Below are 26786 nucleotides of genomic sequence, written 5' to 3' on the forward strand. Positions count from 1 at the left end.
ACCAAAAGGTCTTTAGAAATGAGGGTTTCCCATTCTTGAATGCAAGCTACTTACAGACGTGTTTCAGTAGAAGCATGGTGAACACTGTATATACCAGTTATAAGGAATTTTCCATTCTGAAACTGCGCCCAACTATTTTCACGGGTTCACATATGCAGGACCCATTTCTGAAACCAGGGCAGGCCACTGTCACGTTAAAATTCAGCATGCCGTACCACTGCCATTTACCATTCCTTGGAACAGGCGATGGCTGATGGACAGAAATGGGCTTTTCCACAGGAAATTCCCAGGACCAAGTAAACCCACACTGGAGAACACCACGGGAGAAAACATGGCAGCGCTATATTTTAGCTCAGCAGGGTAAGTAGCTAAATTATTCTGCCTGCTTATTAATAGATCAATGTTAGTCCAACAGCTCCAATTTGCAGTGGAATTTTTGACATTCTCTCCTGAAAACTGAATGTCAGGTTAATGGTTTTCTGCACAATACCTGTCCACAAATTCTGTGACTATTCACATTTGGTTTAGAGACATAAGTGAAGATTTTTCAAAATAGGGTAGGCAGTTTAAAGAATATTAGCCTTACCTTTTAGCTAAATGCTATACATATGAGAATACCTAAACTCAGTGGAGGCAATATACATATTGGTGAGACTGTCCTCCTAAATGCTAGTTTTAGTAACTACTGTAACTATGGGGCAAAAGAGAAGATGATGTTAAATGAAAAGTAGGGGGTTAAAAAAAGATACTGGGGCTTCCCTGGTGGCGCAGTGGTTGAGAGTTCACCTGCCGATGCTAGGGGACACGGGTTCATGCCCCGGTCCGGGTGGATCCCACATGCCGCAGAGCAGCTGGACCCGTAGCCATGGCCGCTGAGCCTGCGCATCTGGAGCCTGTGCTCCACAACGGGAGAAGCCACAACAGTGAGAGGCCCACATACCAAAAAAAAAGATACTAACTTGGCTTTCAGGTTCTTGGTGGGACTAATTGCTTTGACTTAAAACTAATAATTATAGAGATAGAAATAAGATAATCTAAGCACTCAAGTGTACATGAGAAGAATAAATGAGCAAAGTAGAGGAGGGAGGGAGACAGGCAGGGAGAGGAGAGGGGAGGGGGGAGGGAAGGATGAAATTAGACCCCCTTGAACAAAGTATCACAACTTAATTATTTAATATTCTTACTTAGACGATTGAAAATCTTGTTTAAGTCTTTAAGAGATAAAACTTCCATGGGTATACTGTGCAACCGTAGCTCAGGGACCATGCAATATTTACTCCTAGTCTGAAAAGTCTTTGTACTAATTCTTGATTAATAAAGACATAATACTCAAAAAACAGAGGGGCAGGTAACTGGACAGTGAGAGAGCTCCACAGGTGCCTCGTTTACAAATTGGAAACCTTCACAAAAGTTTAACAATCCCAACATTTATTCTGCTTTTGAACTTTTAGTTATAAGTTTCAAAGTCTGAAAGGTACTTTATTACCAAAAAAATGGCATTTTCTGCCCCCTTGTGCATCTGTGTACCTATTCTACAACTGTTCTGAAGCATTCTTGTACTCTTAAAAGTGGACCCCGTGATTTACCTATGAAGTTTTTCAGTCTCAACCCATGGCAACCCTTGCACTTATTTTTCCTAAAGACTCAAAGATGCGTTTCTGAGTTATGTAATACTGAACTTCATCCTTTTGTACAAATTAAACCAGGAGTCATAAAGCAGTAGGTAAATGAAAAACTGAGTTAAAAAAAAAACACACACACACACACACAAAAACAACTGACCAGATCTATAGCAGGCTCAGCTTTTTTTGAGAGAGAGATTAAGGTGCGTGCAGTGGACTGGTATGAAGGTCACCCAACAAAATGTTGCAATCTTAAAGTGCCATTGACATGCAGACCGTGTCCAGCAGCAGCCTGGAGGAATCCATGTGACTCTTTTCCTTTGCTCATTACTATCTCACCCCCAAATCATTCATACATGTACATGACGAGGGTATGTTACAGTTGCAGTAAAATATTTTAAAAATTAGGAGAATTCTTCTCTTTAAATTGAAATAAAAATCCTTCATATAACTTTTTAAAAAGTTGCCCTCCCCATCTCCAGCTTTTGTTAGAGGAAAAGTGACCTGAAAGCTCAAAATCCCACCATGGGTTTCTGCACGATACATACGGGCTTTGACAAATCCGTCTTTTCATGACTCATTACCTGCCTGCTGACAGTGTTGAAATCACCAAATTGTTTCAGTTGGAAGTTTTCTGATTTTCATAGGAAAGAGCTAAAAGCCACAAGCCACCAATGCCCGTGTACCTTGAGCTTTCTAAGTCAATATGTCGGAAGGAAGCGCTCGTCGCAGGGCACCTCCATTCATCTCCCACCTGCTGCTGACCTGCAGTTTCCCTGTTGGCGGAGACAGCTCCTTGCAAAGCAAATAGCTCCCCTCTCTGCATGGAAGGGCTCATCTGCTCAGTCCATATTGCAAGCACGAAACTCCCTGAGAGCCATTTAGGGAGTGAATCAGACTCAGCCGATAAGCACAGAGCTGACCTTTAAACCCCAGGCTCTAATAGAGCATGAGGATATTTCACTCTGTGTTTGCTCAACAGTCCCAGGGTCACGAGGGTCTGCGTTGACTGAGGTGGGGCGAACCCAGGAGCCTGGGCCCGGCTCCCACATTTCACCTGATAGAACCCGACAGAATGGGGTAGGGGGCTGGGCTAGTGGAAGGCCCACACCCCAGTATCACGGCTTGAACATTCTCTAGCATCTAGGGATATCATGGGAGTACACAAGTCTGCTGACTGGCTCTTAGCTACCAACGTTGGAAGAAACGAGAAACAGCTTTTTCTTCTTTGCTTTCACCTTGTCATAGTGCCATACTGAGTGCTGGAGCTTGAAGCAAAAGGAGAAATTGGGAATACTTCCCCTTGCTTTATTAAAACTAGATTTTATTCATCATGGATTTGGGGCATGTGTTTTGATTTTACAAAATACTGCATTAAACTAATAGTTATCTTACTTACTTCGTGTTTTGGTGTCCAAAGCCAATGCCTCACGTACCTCAGCCTATTCCTGGCACTGCTGTGTCACCCCACTGCTCCCACCTTCCATCTTAACCTGAAAATGGCAGCAGGTCCAGGCAGGGTGGTTGCGATGCTCGCAGTTGAGATAAGAAAGGAGGAAGAGCGCAAAGCATCTCCCATGTGCCAGGTACTATGCTAGGTATCTTAGGTACATTCTTTTTGTCCTTACCTATGAGGAAGGTATACTAATCTCCAGCTGAGGAAGCAGAGGCTTCGAGAAACATTCTTCCCACTTTCCTCTATCTCAGGAACTGGCCTTGCAAGCTATCTGGCACTCAAGACAGAAACCTGGGAGTTGTCCATAATCCCCCCTCTCCATCCCATGGAATCCATCACCAATACTTGTAACTGTTCATCTACATAGTAAGTGGGGGATCAAAAGATGCTCTGTTTGATGACAATTTCCACACTCTTTTTGCTGTATCTGCCCCCTCTTCAAGGAAAGTCAGGATCACTGCGTTGTTTTAATAGCCAAGTCCTGCACTGGCCAGTCGAGGAAGAGGTTAAATTATTTCCAAGTGCTGACTGTTTTACAAATTTACTCAGTACAAGTGAGTGTGATCTTGAATGTAAGCTCTATCTCTGGCCCAGGACATTGCTCTGAGCACCAGATTCCAGCTGTCTGGTGTCCCCACTTGTATATCTCATGCACATCTCAAACTAACACATCCAAAACAAGATTCTTGATCTTCCTTCTCCTCAAACCCTGCTTCTCTCCGGTTTCTTCCACCTCAGGACCTGGCACCATCCACCACTGGGTACTCAGGCCAGAAACCTGGCAGTTGTCTTTGACACCTCTCCCCACTTCCCCATCTAAACCATGGCCAACACCTATCCATTTAAATAGGAAAACAATACCAACAACAACACTGACTAAAGCATTCACTACCTGCCAGGTACTCTTATGATGCATAGAGAACATTATTAACTCACTCAATTTTCACAACAACTCTATGAAATGATTCTGTTACAGAGAAGCTCATTTCCCAATGGTCATACAGCTACTTAGAGGGGAATCAGTATTCTAACCTAGGTCGTCTGGCTTTAGAACACACACTCTTAACCATGATGACCTGTCTACAAAATAATCCCAAATCCATTCACCTTCTTGGTTTTCCATTGCCCCATCTTAGTCCAAGCCACCATCACTACTCATTCAGGCAACTGCAAAAGCCTCCTAAATGGTCACCTTGATTCTACTTCTACTTCATTTCTACACATCAAATCTTCATGAAGCAGCCAATATGGTTGTTTTAAAGTATATGTCAGATCATGTCATTTCCTCTGCCAAAGCCTTTAGAACCTTTCCACTACTTTCTGAATGAAATTCAAACTCCTCAATGTGGGCTACAACCCCCTATGTGGACAGGCTCTTCCTAGATTTTCTCACTTCCTATCTTTCTATCCCACTAGCCTTCTTGCACTCCCTTGGACCTAGCACATTCTTTCCTGCAATGTCTTCTTCCTCTCCTGGCTGGTCTATCTGGTCCTCTATATATCCCAGGCTACTTTCCTGACCCCTCAGCCTAAAATAGGTCTCCATATTACTCTCTCTTAGCACCCTCTTCTTTTCCTTCATAGCAACCTTAAAATTTGTAACTCTGCATTCATTTGTGTTTTTACTTGTTTATTGCTTGTGAGCCCCAAGAGGCACAATCAAGGTCTGTTTTATCCACCACCTTACTCCCTGCCCCTACCCCAGAACCTGGAATATAAACAGTGCAATTATTTGTTCAGTGAATAAATTAATCCTGGGGTAGCTCTTTTAAAGACTTCTATAAGTTAACTGAAGAAGGCACTTAAATAATTAACATCATTGATTCTTAAAAAGAAAATACGTATGTATGTATGTATGTATTACATATTTTTATTTCCAACATGTAAACAAAAATTATTAAACCAAATATTCAATCTTTGGAGAAGACATAGAAGGAAACCATAAAAGGAAATCTCTAAAGAATTATTTTTTTTGAAGTCTTAGACAGTATATCTAGGTTTTTTAAAAGTTCTTGTGTTGGGATGACTATCAATCCCAATAAGGTGAGGATCAAACTCTCAACTGTTCTTATTTATCCTGATACATAGTGGTGTTCCATAAATATCTATTAATGATAAGTGATGGGTGATTTCAATGACATATCTTTTGAGTACGTATTTCTCTTCGTAACTTAGTTAGAGATTGATTTTCCCACTGGTGCCAAATCTCTTATCAGGGAACAGCGAACCATCCATTGCACATGATTTTCTATGGTTCTGCTGTGTCACAGATGTTTTAGGAATAAAAACAGATTCTTCATGTCACTGTACAATAGGTAATTATTTGGCTTGAGATTAAGGTACCTGTTCTTTAGGATTCCAATACTTCTAAAAAAGAATATGAATGCATCCAAAAAATGGAATATGAAGTGCGAGAAAAACTACAAATCATGTATCTGATAAGGGAGTTGTATCTAGAATACGCGAAGAATTCAATAATAAGAAGACAACACGATTTAAAAATATACAAAGAATATGAGGACATTTCTCCAAAATAGATAGAAAAATAGCCAATAAACACATGAAAAGATGCTCAACATCCTTGGCCACAAGGGAAATGCAAACCTAAAACCACAACAAGAGATCACTTCATATCCATTAGAATAGTAATAATCCAGAAAAAAAGAGGAAAATATTCATTATTGGAGAGGATGTAGAGAAACTGGAATCCTTATACACTGCTGAGGGGAATGTAAAATAGTGTAGTATGTTAAAAAACAGTCTGGCAGTTCCTCAGAATGTTAAATATGAAGCTACCATATGACAAAGCAATTTTACTCCTAGGTATATACCTAAGAGAAATGAAAATATATGTCCACACAAAAACTTGCACACTAATGTTCACAGCAGCACTATGCATCACAGCCAAAGCCAGAGCAACCCAAACATTCATCAACTGATGAATGGAAAATAAAGTATTGTATACCCATGTAATGGAATATTATTCAGCAGTAAAAAGAAATGAAGTACTGATACATGCTACAACATGAATAAACCTTGAAAATGTTAAGTGACAAAAAGCCAGTCACACATGTAAAAGTTTGAGATTAGATCATTCCCTAGCACCATACACAAAAATAAGCTCAAAATGGATTAAAGACTTAAATGTAAGGCCAGAAACTATCAAACTCTTAGAGGAAAACATAGGTAGAACACTCTATGACATAAATCACAGCAAGATCCTTTTGGACCCACCTCTAAGAGAAATGGAAATAAAAACAAAGATAAACAAATGGGACCTAATGAAACTTCAAAGCTTTTGCACAGCAAAGGAAACCATAAAGAAGACCAAAAGACAACCCTCAGAATGGGAGAAAATATTTGCAAATGAAGCAACTGACAAAGGATTAATCTCCAAAATTTATAAACAGCTCATGCAGCTCAATAGCAAAAAAACAAACAACCCAATCCAAAAATGGGCAGAAGACTTAAATAGGCATTTCTCCAAAGAAGATATACAGACTGCCAACAAACACATGAAAGGATGGTCAACATCATTAATCATTAGAGAAATGCAAATCAAAACTACAATGAGATATCATCTCACACCAGTCAGAATGGCCATCATCAAGAAATCTAGAAACAATAAATGCTGGAGAGGGTGTGGAGAAAAGGGAACACTCTTGCACTGCTGGTGGGAATGTGAATTGGTACAGCCACTATGGAGAACGGTATGGAGGTTCCTTAAAAAACTACAAATAGAACTACCATATGACCCAGCAATCCCACTACTGGGCATATACCCTGAGAAAACCATAATTCAAAAAGAGACATGTACCAAAATGTTCATTGCAGCTCTATTCACAATAGCCCGGAGCTGGAAACAACCTAAGTGTCCATCATCGGATGAATGGATAAAGAAGATGTGGCACATATATACAATGGAATATTACTCAGCCATAAAAAGAAACAAAACTGAGCTATTTGTAATGAGGTGGATAGAACTAGAGTCTGTCATACAGAGTGAAGTTAGTCAGAAAGAGAAAGACAAATACCGTATGCTAACACATATATACGGAATTTAAAAAAAATGTCATGAAGAACCTAGGGGCAAAACGGGAATAAAGACACAGACCTACTTGAGAATGGACTTGAGGATATGGGGAGGGGGAAGGGTAAGCTGTGACAAAGCGAAAGAGAGGCATGGACATATATACACTACCAAACGTAAGGTAGATAGATAGTGGGAAGCAGCCGCAGAGCGAGCACAGGGAGATCAGCTCGGTGCTTTGTGACCGCCTGGAGGGGTGGGATGGGGAGGGTGGGAGGGAGGGAGATGCATGAGGGAAGGGATGTGGGAACAGATGTATATGTATGACTGATTCACTTTGTTATAAAGCAGAAACTAATTTAAAAAAAAAGCCAGTCACAAAAGACCACACATTGTATGATTCCATAGATATGAAATGTCCACAACAGGCAAATTCATAGGGACTGAAAGAAGATCCGTGGCTGCCTCAGGCTGGGGAGAGAATGAGGCACCAGGGGTAATCAGTACCAGGTTTCTTTTGGAGGTGATACGAATGATCTAAAATTAGATGGTGATGGTTACATAACTCTATGAAGAATTTCAGTTCACTTGAAATGAGTGAATTGCATTGGTATGTGAATTATATCTCAATATAGCTGCTATAAAATGGATGGAATACAGTTTTTACACTTTAAAACTGGACCTATGCTTGGCATTTACAAGGGCAGGTGTGGCTTAACTAAAGAGTATCTATAAATTACTTTCAAGCACGGTAATGAATTTTAGATGAAAGTTCCCCATAAAGAATTCATGGTCTCCCTCACTTCTCATAATTCCTAGTCTCATATCTTTGTCCTTGTTTAGAGACAGACTTGAAATCACAGGGCCAGGTTTCTAGAATGCTAAAGTGGGACAAGATGAAGAGATGATGACTTTAGAGGAAGGAAGCTAAGATCCAGAGAGAGTAAATATCTTTTCCAAGATCATAAAGATAAGGAGAAGGAGAATCAGAGCTTTCCAGACCAAAGGTGTATTCTTTTTTTTTTTCTTTGCGGTACGCGGGCCTCTCACTGTTGTGGCCTCTCCCGTTGTGGAGCACAGGCTCCGGACGCGCAGGCTCAGCGGCCATGGCTCACGGGCCCAGCCGCTCCGTGGCATGTGGGATCTTCCCAGACCGGGGCATGAACCCGTGTCCCCTGCATCGGCAGGCGGACTCTCAACCACTGCGCCACCAGGGAAGCCCCCAAAGCTGTATTCTTATTTTTCAGCAGCACCATACAGAATGGAGAGTCGTGAGTGGCATTTGCCAAAGTGGCCCCAGCCCAAAGGTTTACACAACCGAGTCTCCTGCATGGAAAGGAAATTCCATTCAAAGTATGAGGAGGGCAAGGATGAGGCTGACACAGTGCTCTTGGCCTCTTGAGTTCATTCCTTCAATACGCATTGACTGAGTGCTTGGCCGTGCACGGTGGCACTAAAGGCGTACATTTGTTTTGAAGACAGCAGAAACTAAGAAGCTTAGATTTGGGTCTCTAACATCAAGAGTTAGGCCTTCACCGACATTAGGGTCCTGGGCCGGTCACTTCCATTACTCAGGTCCTAAGTAGAGATGGAGGCAAATGGGGTGTTCAACCTGACCTTGAACTTTCTCTTCCACCTACTCAGCAAAACCCTTCTGTTCCCATGTTCTTTTCTTCCTCACATCCTTGCTTTTGAGACCCCAAGAGATCTCACCCAGCTGGGGGCTTCAGTGACACCACATGCTCTTCTGTCTGTGAGGAACGTGAGCTCAGAAATGATTTGGTTTCTCAGTGTTGTTGAGAGTTGATGACACAGCGTAACTTCAGTTAAATCATTACTCTTGATTCAATTTAAACACTGGTATGAACACAATACTTCAAAAAATAATCAGACCAGTCAATCCGTTTAGATAAGAATTTTGACCCCAAAAGTTAATTTTTTACTTCTATATTCCTCTGCTACCAATCCCTTGCAATTTTCCTCTATTTCAGAGAGTCTGAACTGCCTAAGAGAAGTCTGGCTCCCTTCCAGGGGTATATTTTGTTAACAGGCCATGAAGAGAACTGTATTCTGAGAGTCAATGAAATACAGGATTGATTTTTACTATTCCATTTTGTCTGGCTGATGAGGAGAAATGGCCGTGCTAGGCCTGGGCTGGAGAACTCGGGGACACTGTTTTGACATCACTATTACTGCTCCACTCTCTGAAATATATTTTTAAAGCATTTTATCAGCAGCTTCACTGAATTTCTCTGCAAACTATTATCTTCTCACATAAGTCAGTAAGAAAGAAAGCACACGGTCCTTTTAGACTCTCAGAGCAAGTCATTTAAAAATAAGTTGAAAGAATTTTTGAAGCTTATAGGAATATGTTCATTCCATCTGTTTTGGTTGTCACTGGATAGAAACCGTCTTCAAAGCAAACCAGGTTCCTCTCCACTTTGTGGGACTATGAAACAGAGTTTTGTACATGATAGTGGTACATGTGTTTAACTGTGTTCCTCTCATTCAGTAACCAGTTTGTATACCCTGCAGGTTCATTTCATAAGTCTCTTTCAGAGTTTTTATCCATTTGGCCTCTAGTTAGCATCCATCCTAGGCAGAGAGTAAAGGGGCAAAGATGGTGAATTGTGAATCCATCTAATTTCTGATTTGTTTGTCATTCTAGAAGTAGTTTTGGGGGAAAGAGGATGAAATTAATACGAATTGTGGACTTTGGGTTTTTTGGTGTTACAAACTGGTAAATCTCTCCTAATTGTGGGATTAGTTAGGCTTTATTGGACTACACACTGTTTGGATGAAAGTGAGGGAGGGAGAGAAGGAAGTCTTGAGGGAAAGGAGATTTCTGGTCTCACACTCCTCTAAGCCAGTGGGTTGGGTTTCCCAGTGAGGACACTGCCTTTAGAGAAAAGTTGGGCCCATTTGGGAGCTACAATGGTGGCAACCCTGCAGTCATTGCTTCACTGTTTTACAGCAGCGCTTGGCAGACGTTAATGAATCCCTGGGGCACCTCGTCGAATGCAGATTCTGGTCCAGCAGGTCTAGGTTGGGGGCCTCAGATGCTGCATTTCTTACAAGCTCCCAGGGCTGACTGCAGGGCTGGACCAGGGCCCACATCTGAAGAGCGAGGTGCTAAAGGAATGGAGTAAGCTATAAGAAAAGAAAACACTCTGAGGCTAAATGACAGTAGTCATTCTGGGCTGATAATACCTGCTAGACAATTTATTTCGGGGTCATTTTTTTGTTCCTAAAAGAGGAAGCAGCTGTGTCTGGCTGATTGCTTTGGAGCTCCAGTCAGCTGGCTTTGCAGGCTCCAGACCCTGCAAGTTTGACAGAAGACTGAAGTTATGGTCTGTAGTGTACATTTAATTGTCTTTGGGCATTAAAAGAAGGAACTTCCTTCTCCCCAACTGCAATCTCATTGCCTCTCGGTGAGTTAAACATTTTCAACCCTTTCAGGCCCCTCAGTAGGGTACTAGTTCATGCATCGGCAGCTAATAATGTAGCTCTTACTTTAAATTTCCTCCATCAAACCTATTGTAAATGGTAAAATCGACTGAGTCAAGAGTCCTCTCCTTCCCTCACAGTGCAGTAAATCTCGTATCTGTGGCCTGAAAGAATGAATGAACACCCACCTGATGACTGAGGAGTGATTTAAGCCCTGGGAGAATCAAACTCACATTGTTCAAAAATAAAGACCCGACTCCAAACCCACAGTAACATCACAAGAAAGATGATGTTTAGGTAGAGCCTCAGGTGCCCATGCAGCATGGCCTTTAATCCTCAAATATGTTACGTATTATACATATTCTAAAGAGAAAAGAATTCCTGTACCTAGTTTTTATATAAGTACTTATCATGTAAATATTAATTGAGAATGTATTTATTTGTATTCTTGGAGGCTCAATACCACATTTTACTTTCCAAATACACTTCGGTCAATAGAGCAGAAGGATTAAATTAGAGCCATTCAATTCTAAGAGATCATTTCAAACTACATACATCAGTGCCTGCCTAACACCTTACCCTCTGTCCCCATGACTTTGCTCCCGCTTCCCCCAAATTTAAAGAGATTTCATTTAGCACGTCTTCTTAGTGGCATTTTAGAATGTATTACATGGTGCATTCTGTCATTTGCACAGCAAAACAAAAAAGTCAAAACGACAGGCTTATCCACCTGTGATTTACCTACCTAAAATTAAGCTGAAGTTACTATTTCTTTTCCTGTTTTCTATCACACTAAGAAAATGAATCCACTGGTTTAAATTCTAAAGCTAACATCGTTAGGAGCATCAGAGAGTTCAGACATGATCAGGAAAATTGCACCGAAAAACAATCTACTCTCAGTTATATGCATTAATGATGGGAGTAGTGACACAAAAAATGTTTAAACAACTGTGTTGGTTTTATAACGTTCAGGATTTTTTGGGGGGGGGCACCAGATTCCTTTTTATCTTCCTAACATGTTGTACAGACTAATATTTAAATAATTTGCCTTTGTTCCTTTAACCTATGCTAATCTAATAAGCAGGGCAAACATGAAGGTTTTACTTCATATTTCACTCAATAATTGTTGGATATCTTGAGAGTTAATTATGTGACTGTGAAATAATATCTCAGGAACTATGCTGTGGTAATGATTCGGTGTCATTACGAAAATGTTTAGGGGTCCCATCTTGAACTGGCTGGTTCCAGAAAAAATAAGGAACAGGTACAGCATGTAACAAGTGCTTCCTGCCAACTTTGTTTCCATTTACATAGTCAATCTCAGCAAAAATGCCATGATTTTAGTTGATAAGCACTCCAGGTATTCCTCTTACAGGGTTATTTGTATTTTAGCAGAAGATTCCAGAAGATTGAAAAATTGTAATGACTCAAAGGATACCACTCAAATGTGGGAGTCTTTAAGCTAGAAACTATATCTCTTGAAATCTGACTTTTAATTTTGCATATTTTTTCAAATAGACCATTTTCCAGGCAACAGTACAGATTCTCAGATGGTTCTACAGTTCCCCAAAGGTTAAGAACCACTGCTAACAAAGGCATTTAAATCATCAAGAAAAAAACAATAATTCCTCCGAATTTCCTTGGAGAGAGGTTGACCCCAATCTTGGATTTTGGAGTGAGGCAGGCCTGGGTTCAAGTCTGCTTTCCACCATTCACTCACTGTGCTACCTCAGGCAAGTTACTTAACCTCTCTGAGCTACAGCTCCTTTCTCTATAAAGTGGGGATAAAACAAGTGCCCACTTCATTGGGCCCTGTGAAGACTGAGTGTAATGTTTGTAAAGAGCTCAGCATATAGCTACCACACTGTGTACTCTCAAGCAGTAGGAGCTGTTCCTATGATTACTATTACTATTGTTTGTTTTATTAGCTTTATAAAATACACTGTGAAGACAGAGGCTTTATCTACCAAGTAATAAGGCATATTATCCTAATCCTTCTTGCAGTTGGCTAATAAAACAGACATGTGGCTAATGAACAATGATGAAGTCATCTTACACCAAGTCAGAGCTAAACAGATTTGTTCTCTAAAGTGATCTTATTTTATTTACTTTAACCAAAGGATATCTAATGTAGTGACATGAAATAACTTTGGGTTTTAATGATTCACCAGCCTTCCAGGAATTTCCTAAATTATAGAACGACTATGATTTCTATGCTCATGGGTTTCCAGACAGCATGTGAAATAAGCAAGGATTTATATTCAGCTGTGTTCAGGACAAACTCTTCATGTTGAAGAACTGGTACCTTCTCAAATGGCCATGAATGGAACTTAGATGTTATGGTACATCTATAGCACAGATTGCCATGCAACTATTAAAAATAATTTTAAGGAATAATGTTCAATGACATGAAATAAATTCATCATATATTAAGCCAAAAAAAAAAAAGTGCACAAAATCATGGGAAGCCTGATCCCATTTTTGTACAAAGATGGCACAGAAAAATGCCTGGAAGAAAATACACCAGCATTTCAACGGTGTGTGGCGAGAGCATAGGTGAGTTTCTACAAAGAGCATTTATTACTTTTGTGATCAGAATAATAATAAAAGATATTAAAAATGAAAGGTTACACATTAAAAACTTGTCAGCATGGGCTTCCCTGGTGGCGCAGTGGTTGAAGAGTCCGCCTGCTGATGCAGGGGACACGGGTTCGTGCCCCAGTCTGTGAAGATCCCACATGCCGCGGAGCGGCTAGGCCCGTGAGCCATGGCCGCTGAGCCTGCGCGTTCGGAGCCTGTGCTCCGCAACGGGAGAGGCCACAACAGTGAGAAGCCCGCGTACCGCAAAAAAACAAAAACAAAAAACAAACAAACAAAAAAAACTTGTCAGCAGTGTGATATCCCGGAAAGGGTCCTAGATGCCAAGTACTTGGGTTCAAAGGCCAAGACACAGGCATATTAAAAGGATAACCGGGGCTCCCCTCGTGGCGCAGTGGTTAAGAATCCGCCTGCTAATTCAGGGGACACTGGTTCGAGCCCTGGTCTGGGAAGATCCCACATACCATGGAGCAACTAAGCCCGGGCGCCACAACTACTGAGCCTGCGCTCTAGAGCCCACGAGCCACAACTACTGAGCCTGCCCGCCTAGAGCCTGTGCTCCGAAACAAGAGAAGCCACCGCAGTGAGAAGCCTGCGCACCGCAATGAAGAGTAGCCCCCTCTCGCCGCAACTAGAGAAAGCCCGCGCACAGCAACGAAGACCCAACGCAGCCAAAAATAAAAATAAATAAATTTATAAATAAAAATAAAAATGATAACCTCAGACAAATTACCTCCCCATTTGGGGGCCAAATATTGCTCCTTGAAATTGAGAAGGTTTGAATAAATAATCTGTCTCTTTCCAGTCTGACATTCTAGCATTCTGGATACGTGGCCACGTGTTGCAGAAAAACTTTTTTTTTCCTCAGGCTAGTCCACAAATGCTAAGTGGTGCCACACAGTGGCACTGGGATGGAGTCCTCTTATTTTTAACATTTCCTGCGTTGTTGATTTTTTAAATAAAAAGGATGTTATTCCTTTGATAATTAAAAAAGATAAAAGGAAAAAAATTATTTGAAATGGGTCAGGGGCTCAGCATAAATACAGACTCACAAACCAGCTGAAAAATTTGGTACATATTGTACCTTTAAAATGGGTTAACATTTTATTTGACCTAAACAAATCAATGCAAAAGAAAAAAATCACACAATTGAGAGCCATAGTCCCAGAATAAATGACTCAAGTCAAATAGAATAGACTCTTGTTATGAGAAGTAGATGGTTTTCTTAAGAAAAGTCTCAGATGTGGAGTCCTTTGAAATAAATAGAACTATCCCCTGCAGCATTTTGGGAGCAAGGTATCGGTAAGATCACACCCTGATCCAAACTACTAAATGTCAGGAAAATATGTATGTGATTAAAATTGTTTTACAGTAATAAGTAGCAAGGAAATCAGATTACTTGAAGCCACAAAACCCAAACAGAACAAAATACGTTTTAAACTGCTACTTTTGGCCCCGTGTCTAAAACAAATGCACTAAAGCCCACTTTCCAGGAGCCCTGCAAAATAGAGAGGGGAGAACATTCTTCTTTCCTCCTGCTCAGATTCTTCCCCTGGAACTAGTGGGCTCCTCAGCTGCCAATGAGAAGTTTCCTCGAGGTGCTTTTTAAAGGGCATTGAAAGGCAGCAGCAGTGACCCAGAAGCCTGGGAAAAACACCCAGTTTCTCAGGCTACCAGCCCCACCCCCTTCTGGGCAAGGCACCCAGCTGAGTGGAGCTTGTCCCCAAAGCTGATCTGCTTCTGTGCATGAGCAAGAACCATTTTCCACCCACATCGTGTAACCCCGCTCCTGTCCCGGTGGTAGGGTTACACAACCTGACTTCTCTCCTGGACAGAGGGGAGACTCGACCACAGGATCCACTGGGGCTCAGCTCTGGACAAAGAGATTGCTTTGGCCTGATTTGTAAGAACGTGGGCTGTTTTCTGTAGCAAGGGCTGGTGAGAGGGGAGGAAGAAGTATCTGAAACCTTAACAGAATGTTAAACGGATTAAGATTTCTGCATAACTTTGTTAGTAGAAAAAGTGTTTGAAGGAGGTGGGAAAGGGCTCCCTTCACACCATCTCATTTTAAAATTTGATAATAATATTTACAGACCTGCTGATACTCTCTTTTAAAAGACACAGGTAATTATGTTACTGCTACATGAAGTGAGTTTAAAAATAAAATATGCTACACACTACTATATATAAAATAGGTAACCAACAGGGACCTACTGTAGAGCACAGGGAACTCTGCTCAATGCTCTGTAATGGCCTACATGGGAAAAGAATCTCAAAAAGAGTGGACAGATATATATGTATAACTGAGTCACTTTGCTGTACATCTGAAACTCACACAACATTGTAAATCAACTATACTCCAATAAAAGTTATTTTAAAAAATAAAAATAAAATATGCTGCTTGGATAATTTTCAGTGTGATTAGAAGTAGCTTCAACAATATACTTGATTTGGGCCTAGAGACTCATTGTAGAAAAACTACTTCCCAAGAATTAGACAGACAGACTTGGAAGCTGGAACTCAGCAAGCATTGCCAACAATTTGCCAAGTACTGATGAACACCCATGGGTGCAGAACTACTCAGATAGGTTACACTCGTAGGTCACATTGCCACCACATAGGACACTGATAAAGTAATCTGAGAAATAGTATCTTTTATGGAAGCGTTGTTGACACTTTAAAAATGTCTAAGAAATCCCTTAAGATATGGTTGCATAAACTTGGTAAACATGGTGCCTTTGATACAAATGGACAGATAGAGATAAATCCAGGTCATTAAATTTTGGCCAAATATATCCAGAGAAAAACATAGTTCGAAAGGAAACATGCACCCCTATGTTCACAGCAGCACTATTCACAATAGCCAGGACATGGAAACCCCTAAATGTCTATCCACAGAGGAATGGATAAAGAAGATGTGGGACATATATACAATGGAATATTACGCAGCCATAAAAAAGAACGAAATAATGCCATTTGCAGCAACATGAATGGACCTGGAGATTATCATACTAAGTGAAGTAAGTCAGACAGAGAAAGACAAATATCATATAATATCACTTATATGCAGAATCTAAAAAAAAATGATACAAATGCAGCAAAGGAAAACATAAACAAGATGAAAAGACAACCCTCAGAATGGGAGAAAATATTTGCAAATGAAGCAACTGACAAAGGATTAATCTCCAAAATTTACAAGCAGCTCAGGCAGCTCAATATCAAGAAGACAAAGAACCCAATCCAAAAATGGGCAGAAGACCTAAATAGACATTTCTCCAAAGAAGATATACAGATTGCCAACAAACACATGAAAGGATGCTCAACATCACTAATCATTAGAGAAATGCAAATCAACAGTACAATGAGGTATCATCTCACACCAGTCAGAATGGCCATCATCAAAAAATCTAGAAACAATAAATGCTGGAGAGGGTGTGGAGAAAAGGGAACACTCTTGCACTTGCGGTGGGAATGTAAATTGATACAGCCACTATGGAGAACAGTATAGAAGTTCCTTAAAAAACTAAAAATAGAACTCCCATATGACCCAGCAATCCCACTACTGGGCATATGCCCCGAGAAAACCATAATTCAAAAAGAGTCATGTACCACAATGTTCATTGCAGATCTATTTACAATAGCCAGGACATGGAAGCAACCTAAGTGTCCATCCACACTTATGAATGGATAAAGAAGATGTGGCACATATATACAATGGAATATTTCTCAGCCATAAAAAGAAACGAAACTGAGTTATTTATAGTGAGGTGGATGGACCTAGAGTCTGTCATACAGAGTGAAGTAAGTCAGAAAGAGAAAGACAAATACCGTATGCTAACACATATATATGGAATCTTAAAAAAAAAAAAAGGTTCTGAGGAACATAGGGGCAGGACAGGAATAAAGATGAAGGTGTAGAGAATGGACTTGAGGACACAGGGAGGGGGAAGGGTAAGCTGGGGTGAAGTGAGAGAGTGGCATGGACATATATACACTACCAAATGGAAAATACACAGCTAGTGGGAAGTAGCTGCATAGCACAGGGAGGTCAGCTCGGTGCTTTGTGACCACTTAGAGGGGTGAGATAGGGAGGGTGGGAGGGAGACGCAAGAGGGAGGGGATATGGGGATATATGTATACATATAGCTGATTCACTTTGTTATACAGCAGCAACTAACACACTATTGTAAAGCAATTATACTCCAATAAAGGTGTTAAAAAATGATACAAATGAACATATTTGCAAAACAGAAACAGACTCACAGACTTGGAGAATGAATTTATGGTTACCAGTGGAGAGGGTAGGGGGAAGAGATAGATGAGGAGTTTGGGATTCACATGTACACATTCTTTTATTTAAAATAAAATGCCTTTCCATGAAAAAAAAAAAAGAACAATTGGCAGAGATGGAAAAAATTAAAAAATAAAAATAATAAATTTTGGCAGAAATGATCAATGGTGATGACATACTCTTTTAAGTCTCACCTTAATATTTTAATTTACTTACTATAATATAGTTACTTTAGCTTTAATTCATATGTACATGATATATCTATTTCCATCTCATTACACTCAAATTTTTTGAGCCACTGTGCTTCAGGTAGGATGTCTGTAAACAGTGTATAGTTGGAGCTCATATTTTTATGCAATCTTTTAATCTTTGTCTTCAAACTGAAGAGTTTAGTTCATTTACCTTTACTGTGGTTAAATATATATTTGGACCTATTTCAATTGTTTTATTTTTTGTTGTTGTTTCCTGTTGGCCATACTTCTTCCTTGGTACTTTTTTTCCTTCTCTCCTGCTACCTATTGAATTGATTGAATTTTCTTTATTCCCCTCCACTGGTTTGGATGTTATTCTATTTCTATAGAGGTCATCCCCAAATTTGTATACCAACCAAAATCTAAAGAAAATCATTATCTCTATCTTTCTCTAAAGTCATATAAGGACTGTGGAAGATATTATTTCCACTTCCTCTTCACCCATGCCATTATGGTGCAAAGCTAAGTTCTATATTATTTTTTACAGACACTCATCAAAAATTGTTACTATTACTGTTGTTGTTGTTGTTTTAACAACAGTGCTTATTTAGATTTCCCATTATGTTTACCAGTTTCTTTGCTCACTGTTTTTCCTTGCAACCTACACTTTTTTCTTGGTTCAATTCTCTTCTTGTTCAAGTATATCTTTTAGTAGTTCTTTCTGCAAGGCTAATTAGCCCAGTCTTGTTTATCTGTTGTATCTTGTTTATCTTTTTAACTTACCCTCAGTTTTGAGTTCTCCCTTAGCAAGTACAGAATTTGGGGTTGAGGACTTTGCTCAGTATTTTGAAAATCACATTCTGCTGGTATACAGCATCTACTATTGCTGAGAGGAGGTTAGCTGGCTGGGAGACAGTGGTTATGTTGCAAGTAATGTTATCCCCATCCCCTTAACATTTGATTGGCTGCATTCTCATCAGGGTGAGTCTCAGTGTGGATTTGTTTTTAGTTACCCTGTCCAGGACTTCAGTTTTCCTTTAGTTTGAACTGCCATCTCCTGTATGCTGGGTGACTTCATCACTGTTATCTTCAAGCTCAGTCATTTTTTTCTTCATCTATGTTTAGTTCATTCTTACACCAGACATTAAAAAAAGTTTTTTGTTTTTCTCAGATTTATACTTGCACATAGTTTTAAGTATCAAATAGTTTTTTTAATAAATTTATTTATTTACTTTCATTTTTAAAATTTTTTGCTGCATTGGGTCTTTGTTGCTGCACATGGGCTTTCTCTAGTTGTGGCAAGCAGTGGCTACTCTTCGTTGCAGTGTGCAGGCTTCTCATTGTGGTGGCTTCTCTTGTTGCGGAGCACAGGCTCTAGGCACGCAGGCTCAGTAGTTGTGGCTCATTGGCTTAGCTGCTCCATGGCATGTGGGATTTTCCTGGACCAGGGCTTGAACCCATGTCCCCTGCACTGGCAGGCAGATTCCTAACCACTGCGTCACCAGGGAAGCCCCTATCAAATAGTTTCATAAGATTTGTTATGCAAAACTTCCTTCCGAACTCCTCCTCCCATTTCCTCCTCCCTAGAGGTAACCACTCTAAGCTCTTTCATTTATTTAAGGAAAAGAAGGCTTTACCTCCACATTCACAATAACAAGACTGTATCACATGACATTTCAGTTCCAGGCAGTACCTATTTATTCCCCATGAGGGAGGATGAGAGTCAGCTCATCTGTCTCTCTGCCTTTGTGCATCCTTCTGAATTAGTTTGTTAGTAGGTTCCTTCTGTTCATTTTTCCTGTTTTCTCTTCCCGATATTTCTCTTGTTAAGATGTTGGACTGACTAAACTGATCCTTTATTTATCTTATTTCTTCTTCTTCTTCTATTTACCATCACCATCATTTTCTTCTCCTTTCCAGGAGATTTTCTCAACTTTACCTTTTACTTTGAAGATTGATATGATTGGACATAATTCAGGGTACCCCTGATTCAATATCTTAAGTCCGTCTTCTTGGGCTGCTCAGATTTCCCAGAAAAATGCTTTTTTCAAACTACTGCCTGCAGCGTGAAGACCTGGCTGCTTGGATTCTGGAAACCCAGTGAGGTAGGAGGTCTGGAAGTCATGTGTCCAGTATGCATACATTTATCTAATTCACACACACACACATGCACACACACATACACACACCCAAGACTTTGCCGGTCTGACTACTACTAATTCTTCAAAACAGATCCAGCAGCACCTCCTCTGGGAAATTTTCCATGATCTCCCCAGTAGACATTCAGACTGAGCTAGCTCCCAGAACCTAGACTTTCCCTCTATCTTTGCAGGTATCCCCCTGCCTCTGTAATTGCCTAATTAGACATCTGTCCTCCTCTAGAACCAGCTCTATCCATTTACTTGGCGCAGTTACTAGCATGTAATAAACTCGAGAGATTCATGAGTTATTAATTAATTCCAGATTCAGCCCAGTTAAGGGAGCTGCTCATACATGCAGGAGCCAAATGGGAGCTGGGACAACAGCATTTCAAGTGCACTCCACTGTCACAGGTCTTTGGCATCAACATTAGTCCTACCCCTAGCTGTGTGACTCCCCAACAAAATAGGGCATCCCAGATAAGCTTTTCTCCTTGGCTGTCTGGAATTCCTTATCATATTTGTACATGTATATCAAGGAAAGCATTCAACCTACTTCTTAGGAGTATAATGAAATATCTCTGAAAACAATCACTATTGCTTTAAAATATGAAGGTTTCAGATACATGCAAAAATCAAACTATATTGTTACTAAGGAAAACTGAGGTATAAGGAAACCAGGCAAGAAATAGCTGCTGGATATAAGAGTACATGTTGTTGACTTATTTACAAGTGTTGAAGAGCAACAAGCTATGAGCAGGTGTCTGTGATAACAAGCCATGAGCAGGTGTCACAGATAACTGCCTTATCTGTGACAGGCAGAATCTTTGAGAATCTGCATAAATTTTCCATTGAGCAAAGGGGAAATAACCAAACCATCTGATGAAGACTGACACTTCAAATGAATGAAGTCAATGTTTTACACAGTTGTAGAATTTTAAAGTCAGAGTATCAGTTAGTCCAGTCTCCTCATCAAGGTGTGGATGCTATCTGTGACTGTCCCTACAGAGGGCCATTTTGGTTCAGAGAAATCCCCCAAAGCTGATGCTCTGGCACGTTCCTGGACCCTGTAACTGACAGGTAGGTTTCAGTACTTCTGTCACACTGTGACCCACCCTAATTTTATCCACTGTGCCTACTTTTGAGTATCACAGACATCTACACAACAGACACAAGCTAGATGCTCTACAAATACTTTTGACTCTTCAGAACAACCCTGTGAGAAAAGGATGGTGTCTATATCAAAGATGGAGGAACTGAGTCACAAGAAGTTGCGCATATCACTAAGGATTTGCAGCCATTAAGCACAGAGGAGACAATAGTGGAGAGGCAGTGTCATGTGCTATTTATGAACTTGGACTCCACGTGACTCTGCATCTAAATCCCAGTTCTACCACTCCCTAGCTATGTGACCTTAGGAAAGTTGCTCAACCTCTCTGAACCCACTTCATAAGGTGTTTTGTTATGAGGATTAAACGAGCTAATATGTGTAAAGCATTTGGAGCGGTGCCTGGTACTTGGCACCATAGACGTGTCTGTTAAATATGTAAAAGGGTGGCAGAATTATGAATCAAATCCAGGTTTATCTGGTTCCAATGTATACACTCTTAACCAAGACTCTTCGGCATGTTAATCTCTCAAGTGTTGGAAGGCAGCTACTACATCCCTGAAGTTTTTCTCTTCTCCATATGCTCTTCTTTCCTCAATGGCCCTTAATATTACCTGGTTGCCAGAATTCTTTCCATCCTTCTGGCTTTTGACCTAACTGAAAGAGTCGGGCCCAAAACTGCTTCCATACTTCAGGAGATAACAGTAATCTCCCTAGATTTGAGCAAAGTTGTTTTTCTCAGCATCACCTGGGATCTTGCTCAAGAGGTAACCTCTCCAGCTCCAATTCAGACCAGCTAAATCAGAAACTCTTGGGATGGGCCCAGCAATCTGGATGTCAACAAGCCCTCCAGGTGACAATGATGCAGCTCAAGTTTGAGAGCCATTGTTTTCATGGAATTTATGGCCACAGTGGAAGTTGAGATATTACACTGCTTATCGGCTCATACTAAATTGACGATTAATGGTCTCCTAGAATCTGGGCCTCAAACATGTATCTAATGTAGTGTGGTTTTAAATCCTCCTTTAGGCCTTCTTGATTTGGACCCACCGCTCCAGCCCCTCAAGGTCTCTAAATCCACATTCTGTGGTGGGGCATATTGGTTCCTCCCTCCAACTCTGTGACCCCTGACCATTGGATAAGCACATAATTCATGTCTCTGTGGTGTCACCCTCAGCATCCACCCAGAGCTGGGGCGGAAACCAGAGGTCCCTGGCAGACTTCCTCCTCTGGCCTGACATTAATCCATGAGAACATGCCGTGCCTATGGCTGTTCAACTTGTGAAATTTCCTAACTATTATCAGCCTGCGTATCTCCACTTTGTCCAAGAGGAAACCATGAGAGACTAGCTTTGCTTTAAAACCATGAATAAAAGCTAAAAACAAATTCCTAATGAGTGCAGCTTTGGATATTCTTCTTAAGCTTACATTTTCTCTCTTCCTCCTTCTCCCCCAACCAGGAGAAAGTGGCCTGGAAGCAGGCATACCTCAAAACTTGCATATTAAACTCAGAGCTCTGCTTTCAGTTTCTTTTAATTTTACACTAATAACTTGTTTTCCAGGTATTCCTTCTCTTTACTGTAGTCCTACATGGCAGACTTTTCTTTTTTTAACATTTTTATATACTTGGAAATTGAAACTCAGGGAAGTTAAGCAAGTTTTCCTAATGTCATATCAGCTACTTTAGTGGGGACACCCATATTTATATTCAGGTCTGTCCAAGGTTCATACCTCACCTGCTGTGTTATATTAACACTATTGTGGCTGAAAATGGCAGGAAAATTAAAGAAGATGTGCATATGATTTTCAAGACCCTCTTAACCCACGCTTTATTCCAGAGAATACTAAATTCAATTAATGATGGTCAAAACAACACACATCACAGCCACTGGAAAGGTAACATCTTAAAACATCTACAGGGATCTAGCACTTGGTTCCTTTCTACAAGAATCCTCTAAGGTATGAAGACATATCTGGCCACCGTTCATTTCTTCCTGAAGAATACCAGCCCCTACAAAGGAAAGACAACTGTGCAAGGGGCTAGAACACAAAGCCACTTGTTTCCTACTGCTCTCTCTGCCAGCCCTCACAAAGTCAAGTGCTGGACTTGTTGAAGAAAGTGATTCATCTCTCCATGGAAAGAATGCCAACACCAACTGTACAATAGACTTCTTTCTTCATATCCTTAATTCCTGAGGATCTTATTGTCACTTCATGTAATGTAAGCAATTATAAGCTTCCAGGTTTGGGAGACAGTTTAATAATAATGGAAGGAAACACTACTCAGGTCTTCTCACAGGCGGATTTCAAGGGAGTCCAATCACACTGATTGACAAAGACTCAGTTTTACTTGATGAAATAAGAAACACAGGCTCTGTTGACCTTCCAACTTCAATTTTTCACTGTTGTGCCCTCTTTCCCAAATTTTCTATCCTCCTAGCTTGGTAGACCCAACAGAAGCTCGGCTGTGATCCCCCATCTGCCTTATCTTCTTATATACAATCTAGTTCCTTCCTGTTCTCCATGTCAAGGGGCTGGCCAAAGCTTCCTGAGAGGATGGGTATTGTAACTGAGAAATAAAGTAGACCATGAAGTCCAAATGATAAATTACACAAATAAACACAATTTTGCCATTTTAAAATATGACAGAGGGACTTCCCTGGTGGTCCAGTGGTAAAGAATCTGCCTTCCAATGCAGGGGATGTGGGTTCCATCCCTGGTCGGGGAACTAAGATCCCACATGCTGTGGGACAATTAAACCCACGTGACACAACTACTGAGCCCGCGCATCTCAACTAGAGAAACCACGTGCTGCAAACTACAGAGCCCACATGCTCTGAAGCCCGCGTGCCACAACTAGAGAGAGAAAACCTGCTCGCCACAACTAGAGAGAAGCCCGCATGCCGCAAAAAAGAGCCTGTGCGCCACAACGAAAGATCCTGTGTGCCGCAACGAGGACCCGACGCAGCCAAAAATAATAAAATATTTTAAAAATTAAAAATATATAATAGAAAATATTGTCTTCAATTTTATTTTGAAAACCGAGCATGTTCTTGAAAGAGTTCCAACAATTTTGATATTTCAATTTTTAAAGTATCGGTAATGCAGTATTTATACATCTGAGTCTCAGGACTCAGAAAACCAAAAAGACAATAAAAAAGTTCACTGTGTGCTTTGTTTTGTGATATTACACTAAACTTGCCGATCTGGAAACACTCTTACATAGTCCTTGACTTACAAATGAATTTTCTGATTTACTATTGAGTAGAAAGTAAACAAGTCTTCAGAACAAGCATAGTTTCACTTCAAAGGCACAAAACTAAAGCCAAAGGCAACATAATGGGACCACGTCTTGAGGATTTAACCCTCCTTAGGTATGGACACAGGATAAGAAAATACCTGACACCCAGGCCACCACTGCTAATTGTTATTTCATAGCAAACATTACTAATCAATCATAGCACTATTGTCGAGTTCAAACACAACAGCCAACAAAACCTGCTTGAGTTGGCACAAAACTATTTGACTGCCTAAGCTCTATGATAGACCTACTAGAATTTGTAGGATTAATGGCTACTCTTATGATCAGGTTTCTTATGTGGAAAAGGAAAAGCTACAGTAATTCAAACACACAATGCTTCCAGCAAAGATTCTGTCTTTGATACTTCATAAAAAAAAAATCTCGGATTTTGTGGATGGAACCAAGGACTGTGCAGACCATGCATACTATGTACGGCTGACTGTGGAACTGTAGGTATAGGGAGGGGTTCAAGCCTCAGACATTTACAGATGGGCACAGTTGATTCAATGGTGTGGAGTCATATCAGATTGGTGCACGTTGAAACACGTACTTTTCTTACTAATTTGAAAAGTGTATATATGAAATCTGTCCAAAATGCTATAGATAGAAGAATGACTTAATACAATGAACTGTACTTTTCAACTGAATGAACATAACATCTATGATAAATCACAAAGGAAAACCAGTCCACTAATATGTGGTTTTCTACAGCTAATGTTCCAAAAACAAAATGTTCTTTTGGCATGGACCTCAAAATTTGTCATGTTCTCATTAGTCTTGAGGGCAAGAGTGCTACTTTATACAATTGTAACCATCATGCAACCAGAAGTGAGAGCCTGAAATATTGGATTTTTTTTCAAACAAGCAAAAAAATTGCTAAAAATACTTTATGAGAAATATGAATAACTACTACAAGTTGATATCATTCAAATTAATGTTTTATTTGTTTAAGTAAAAACACAACTTATGGAAAAAAATCAAACCACAATATTGAGGAATTGCAATTTATTCCATTTAGAAATAAATAAACATAAGAAGTTGTTATAACATGCTACCATTTATAATATCTCCAATATCCTTTCTCATATTGGTTTCAAATGATATATTTAATAAATATTCAACATATGTTCAAAATACATATGTTCATATATACTCAAATTATATAATTTGAACACATATACATAAATATATATTCTCAAAGAGCTGTGCACTAGCAAAAAGTTTTGGAACAAACAAACAGGATGGTTTTAAAAAATGAGCCAAACCACCTACTTTAACACTTACACCTAGTTAAAGAGGGAACACTAGTTTTCTCACCTTTTACAACATGTAAAATTATTTTTTAAATGTCCCCCCAAACACAGCATTCTTAAAGAATATGGACACCATCATGTTTTTTTCAATTTTAATAAAGCAAAGCGTCTATAGCGTTGACAGACATATTACAGAAGAAAACAAAGAACACATTTTCAACTGTTCCCTCAAAGCATATTTGAAATCCTGTTTCATGGAATACTGCTTTAGTTAGCTCCCTGGCATCCTTCTAAGGGACCACTTGGGTACACAATCATTCCAGCAAAGTCGGAGGCCACGCGGATGAGGAAGAAGGTGGGAAGGGGCCTGAAAGGATGGAGGGGAAGCTCTGCATGGATCCTGGCACGAATCTTGTCTGAGAGATTGAAAGCCCTGCCCTGTAACCGTGTCTCATCCTGGCATTAGCACCCTCCTTCACAGTGCCCAGCTGAGGCCCCAGGACTAGTTCTCTCCCACACGTGGTGAAATCCGACTCTCAAGGTCTCTGGGCCTCAGCTTCACACAGGCGGTTGCTCAAAGAGTGACATGGTTGCCTTCCAGCTCCCAGGTGTTTAATGTCTTCAGAAGGATTAATGCTACAAATTCAGACAAGAATGCTCTGGAAAGCTTCATTACCCCCATCTCTTGTACTCTCATGGAGCTTTGTGGCTTTTGCAAAGTAATTTTCCCCCCCAAATCCACTGTATTTTTATATGATAGCAATCAACAATTTGAAAATGAAATTAAGGAAACAATCCCATGGACAATGAGATTTTTAATTTTAATTTTTTTCAGTCTCTCTGATGGAAGCTGTCAACCCCTGAAACAATCAGTTAAAAGTAAAAACTGACTTTTCAAAATCTGCAAAGCTAAATGAGTGTTGAAGAAATGGAAATGATTAAACATCCAGATCATTTTTTGTTAAGTGTGTAGCATTCACACTTCTGAAGACATTAAACTTTAAAACAGCAGTACCACTTTTGGGATACCCTGTACTTCTCATAACCTGGGGAATTTCTTTGGGGCTCAAAATGATCATTTCCTTCCAGTTAATGGATGTCCTTCCATCAGCCTACAGCTGTATTTTCTTGATTTAAAATGAGCTTTTCTTTAAAGGTGTCTTTTTCAAGATTTTGAGGTATTCTCTGATAAGAGTTGTTTTTTGAAATTGAGGGTGAAAGGTAAATGCTTATTGTCATTAACGTGCAATTGAGATCATTTTAACATTCACATATCCTATTGAGACATTTTACTAGTTCAGGAATCTGGTTTAGGGAATTTAGTCTCATCATCTCTGGGGAGTGTTAAGGG

The 26786-nt window shown here is 40.1% G+C and overlaps 1 protein-coding gene across 9 annotated transcripts in view; it reads right to left on the minus strand.

The window, feature by feature from the left end:
* Positions 1-26786, minus strand: part of THRB (thyroid hormone receptor beta) — a 383013-nt gene that overhangs the window by 337872 nt on the left and 18355 nt on the right. Inside the window, exon 1 of one of the 9 annotated variants that reach the window (XM_081235683.1) lies at positions 2388-2435. The exons of 7 other annotated variants lie outside the window; for them this stretch is intronic. The gene's annotated coding sequence lies outside the window, so the exon portion shown is untranslated. Of the gene's footprint in view, positions 1-2308; positions 2436-26786 lie in introns of those variants that run through there. One more of the 9 variants, XM_081235684.1, reaches the window with a different exon arrangement.

The sequence above is a fragment of the Mesoplodon bidens genome (genome assembly GCF_964165515.1).
Source record: "Mesoplodon bidens genome assembly, chromosome: 5".
In the NCBI taxonomy this organism is placed as follows: domain Eukaryota; kingdom Metazoa; phylum Chordata; class Mammalia; order Artiodactyla; family Ziphiidae; genus Mesoplodon; species Mesoplodon bidens.